The sequence below is a fragment of the Impatiens glandulifera genome, chromosome 8, assembly GCF_907164915.1.
Source record: "Impatiens glandulifera chromosome 8, dImpGla2.1, whole genome shotgun sequence".
Classification (NCBI taxonomy): Eukaryota; Viridiplantae; Streptophyta; class Magnoliopsida; order Ericales; family Balsaminaceae; genus Impatiens; species Impatiens glandulifera.
In genome coordinates, this window is record NC_061869.1 from 14,623,762 (window position 1) to 14,629,474 (window position 5,713).

Below are 5,713 nucleotides of genomic sequence, written 5' to 3' on the forward strand. Positions count from 1 at the left end.
AATTATTTATCTCTTCTAATTTTTAATTAGATAAGTATTCAAGTCAAGCTTTTCATACACCTCTACTTGTTCTATGTTCATTATTTTAATATGTTTTATTAAAATATCGTTATATTAAAAAGTAAGTTATTTAAATTTATAATTATGGTTGAAAAAATGATAAAATATTTAAGTTTAAAATAAAAGTAAAAAGAAAAAATCAAACAAGCATCTTTGTGTTTAATTAGATGAGAAAGTTAGCATAATCAGTCAATATCAAATTTCAACAAAATGCTTTCATTTAGAAAATAATGAGAAGTCGGGATAATAAACTTCTTTTTCAAATATTATATAATTGAATTAATTAAAATTAGTTGATTATTGAAAACAACACTCAAGCCTTGTTTTGAATTGGGGATTTTGAAAAAATCTAAAAAAAAAAAAAAATGACTGGGGATGATTTTGAGGAGGTGATAATTATTTTTGATAAAAAAGACTTAAAAGGTATTGATATATATGAATAAAATAAAAATAATAATTTAAAATAAAAAGTATTTTAGTATTTTAGTTAATGAAATGAGTTATGTGATTATTGAGATGTGATTAATTAGAAATTTGATTTTGAATGAATTTTTTAAAAAACCGAAAGAGAACAAGGCTTTAATATAATAAATATCATATTAATTTTTGTTTATTTAAAAGAACATGACATATTCCTCTGAGTCATGTAGATCATATGTATTGGTTAGAAGAGATGCCTGATTTGGTGATTTGGCCCAGAATAGAATCTAAAGATCTCAAGACTTGGAGTTCGTTTGATGAGAGGGTTTTGAAGATAAAACTCAATTTTTATCTCAAAACTCAAATATCTTATTAATCATCAAATCAACATTTAAATACTAAAAATATCCTCTAATTTTATCCTCTTTTAACCAACTTAAAAAACATTTTCTTCAAACAAGCCTTTGAAATAGGGTTTAGGGTTATACTATTTCAATAAATTAATAATTTAGTTATACTATTTAGAATTTCATATTATTTATAAAAGGCATCAACACAACAACAATCAACAAAGAATGAGATAGAATTGATAAACTCAGAAACGTTGTGAGAAATATTTTTAACCCAAGAGTGTCGTCATAATCAAATTTAGTAATGAAATTTTAATGGTAATCAAATAAATAATTAAATTTTAATGTTAATAAAATTATAAGTTAAATTTAATTTAAAAAATTAAATTAGTGAAATAAAATATTTATAATGTTAAAAAATAAAACATAAAAATATTAAATTTAAAATAGTTAAATTATGAAGTATAAATATAAAAAAATTAATAAGAGTGGTTGAGGTATAAAGGTGGACAAATTTTTTGTTTATTTTGATTTTTAGCCATTCTTAATATTTGTGATTAGAGATAGATGCACACATACATGGCTGGTCACAAGTTTAAGCTTAAAAACTACCAATGTTGTTTTATTTCTGAAATTTTAATTTTAATGAATTAGTTATTTAATTATAGTGTTTATTAAATTTTGTTAAACAAAACCTTATTTTAAGTTTATGAAATTTTAGTTAAAATTAATTAGTACTTTAATTATATTATTTACTAAACTTAGTTTAAAAAAAAAATTATTTAAGGATGACAAATATAAGATTAGCATTAACTTAACATTGTGACCAAAATACTGCAAAACTTAGTTACAAGAAATTAAACCAAAATAAAGTATAACAATATGTATCTATGTTTAAAACAAAAAGTCACCAATCCGTCATTTTAAAAGTCCATGAAATGCAATACATAGAAAACAGAAAGAAAACAAATACACTATTTTGAACAACTATACTCAATGCATCAATAACATTTTTACCCTTTAGCTAATATTCATGAGTTCATAACTTCTATAGACATTAATGACATATAAGCACTGTTTTTTGGGGAAAAAACATACATGATATAACCTTTCAACCAATAATTCTAAGGGCACTAAAAGCTCTCAAAATAAAACCATCTTGTATGGGGATGCTGCGAAACTCAAAAGCTCTCTCCACTTTGTTCGTGCTCTCAAATAACCTGCAAGATCAATTGATGTGAGTATATGCCTCTCAATTCAAAATAGCTTGCAAGATGAATTGATGAGTATAAGCCAACATATAAATGCAAATATTAGTAAGAAAGGAATGTACTGACATAAAACTAACAATACATCACAATAAGATTAAAAGAATCAATTTCCTTCTATAGAAGGAACACGGAACACGCTGTATGTAATACAGTCTCACCTTCAACAAACGACATGGAGTACAAAACATTCGGAATAACTTCCTTTCAAAAGATAAAGGATATGCGGTTAAATAAACGACGAGTAGTATAGAAAAAGCAACAGACACTTTTCCATTTCCAACAGTCGGATGCATCCGAATAATCAGCAAAAAGGATTCAGCAAGTAGAGACATCCTTCTTGGCATCAACCCTTTGGGATTCAGCAAGTAGAGACATCCTTCTGGCTGTCTTGGCAAAAGGATTCAGCTTCAACAAAGTGTTGAAATTCTTCAGTGGGTTCTTCTTGATTGAAGCTTTCTTCAATTCTTTCTTGATTGGCTTAACAACAGATTGAACCTCATCAGAATTAATGATCCTAGCAAGATCAGCATTAACCATCTTAGACCTTGGAAGAACATAACCCTTCTTCTTCTCAGACAACTCCTATAAATCATTATTGAAATCAAGTCGTCCTCTATTTTCAGTTCCATGGTCAACTCCCAAATATATCAAACTATCATAAGCATGTATATCAAACAGAGACACACTTGTATACTAGAAGAATATCAAAGACATTTCATGTTAGTCACATCACATATTCAATTACAGAGTTAATTTTTAACTCACAACACATCTTGAATAAGAATTTTACCTTCTCTTCATTCTGATTCTCCTTCTCAATAAGAGATCTAACCGACATTTCACTTAGATCTTGCGTAAAGAACACCACTGCTTTACAAGTCCTAAGCTGGCGAGAAACATCTTTTTTTTCAAAAATGCTAAAGATGATCTTATATCCAAAGGAAAAGTCACTGATGATCTTATATCCAGTGCAAGAGTCCTCATCATTCTCGCGCAAAGTTGGTCCTACAATTTTATCAAAGCTAAGGATGTTCCCGAGATCAAATTCAAGTTGCTGATCATAAGAGTACAAGACAAGGGGTTAGTGAAAACATTAGCAGGGATTGATGCTAGGGATATACAACTCTTCCATTATAACATGATAATGTAATTTTATAAACAAAGCAGAAAGAAAAATAGAGAGAAAGAAGGAGAACCAGCTGAAGGCCATAGCGGTAGGTAGCATAGACAGAAGACATGTGAACTAAATGTTGTGTGTGGTCAAGATTGGCACAACTTGGAAGATCTTCAAGAGTAATTGCACAATCAATGGGGTGCAGCCTCCCTGTCGACCAAAGAGCATACGAACATTTGATTGGAAGACTAAAGGTTTGCCTCCTGCAATGCGAGGACTGCTTGCCTCAAATATAAGGTATTTTTCAATACCGACACCACCAGCCCATACTCTCACCATCTTTTCAAATACGAAATCGGTATTCTGTTCAACAATGCAATAATTAGGGTGGGTTAATCTTCAATACAATACATATATATGAAAATATGATCAGGGCTCTAACTCACATGATTAAAGTTAAAGTTGGCCAAACAAAACAGTGCGCGTGGGTAATGAAAATGTAGGTCACCCTGTCTCAGACGAATAACCAGGCCCCTGTCCACACCCTTTAGAAGAAGAAGAAGGAAAATAGTTAATCAACCTGCATGCAGCACACTGTAGATCGATGATGCAGATTTGGATCCCAACACGAAGCACGAAGAGATTAAGCATAACTTATATAGGGATAAAAGACAAATAATATATATATATATATATATATATATATATATATATATATAGGTTTTGGGAAGAATGTCAATTTTACACACCAAGTTGTAGGAAAGTGTCAAATATATTTAAAATAACAGAAATTTTAAACGGTGTTAAAATTTTTGTCACATATAATATCCACATATTTTTTATTTTTTTAAATTGACATTACTTTAATTATTTTTCCATTATTTTTTAATTTAAACAAAACTTATTTTTACTTTCTCTCTCATCCCTCCACAACTCTCCATTTTTTTTTTCTAACTTTTCTCTTTTTGATTAACTCAAGTTCTTTTGGATTTTTACCTTCTTCTAACCTCCAAGTGCTCTCTAACTGAACTTTAAATAGTCATCATCGTTGGTGGAAGTTTTTGTTGGCCGATTCCTAAATCATAGACGTTGAAACCCTTAAACCTTACACTATCATCATCATTGGTTGAAACATTCATTGATCGAATCCTAAATTGTCAATGTTGTGGTGAAGTCTTTGTTGGCCGAATCCTAAATTGCCAGTGCTGCGGCGAAGTCTTAATAACTCGTTACTTTTTAAAATAATTTTTATAATTAATCAATTAAATATTATTATTAATAATAAAATTACTCATAGATGGAGAAATGAAGAGATAAATATTTAAAGAAAATGGTTAGTTGTGAGGGTAAAGAAAGAGAAAATAAATAAGAAAAGATTTTGATGTTTTGTTTGAATAAAAAATAATTAAAGTAATGTCAATTTAAAAAAATAAAAAATATATGGATATTACATGTGGCAAAAATTTTAACACCGTTTAACATTTCTGTTATTTTAAATATATTTGACACCTTTTGACAAGTTCATACATATAAATGGAATTTTGATACTTAATAAGTAAATTTGACACCTTCTTACAACTTTGTGTGTAAAATTGACATTCTTCCCTATAGGTTTTCTCTTTAATCAACTCTATCAGCCTAAATTCTTCACGGCAGCCGACGTAATTAATATTGTTGCCGTTGAGATCTCTATCAGAGTTATATCCATACAAGTCATCATCATCAGAGTCCGTATCAATGGAAGACGGTATGATTGTCGTCGACATGTCTTCTGTTTGATTTGACTGCACGATGGATTCATCGGTGGAGGTGGAGCTCGACGACATGCTCTGGTCTTGAAATCCCTCCCTAGCTTTAGGCTTATCCATTGAAGATGACACTGAAGACTGAAGATGATCGTGAAACTTGAAACCCTCATGCAAATAATATATATATTTCATAAAAATTGGACTCATCAAAACCTAAACAGCCCAAACCATTTTTTTTTAATAAGATAACACATCTCTTTTAACTATCTTGTTATTTTTAAATTTTATTTTATTTTGTTTTTTCAAATTTTACAATATTTTTATAAGTTTTATGTTTCCTTTTATTATGACATACAAAATTAAAATCTATAATAATATTTTAAGCTAATATAATCCATTATTATTACTTATCCCTATAAATATATATAAAAATAATATTCACTAAATTTACATCCATATATTATATTTAATAATAAATATATAGCTAAATAGTTTTTTATTCATATAATATATATATATATATATATATATATAAATAATAAGATATTATATATAAGAAAATTATGCATATTATATAAGATTAATAAATTAAATTGATAATTTTTTTTTTCAATTTAGAAGTTAATAGGTAGAATTAATATTTTTTTTTAGAATTTAATAAGTTAACATTTTTAGCGGATATTTTTTTTTTAATTTTAGGAAGTTAACATATCGAATTGATATTTTGTTTAACTTAGGAAATTCAAATGT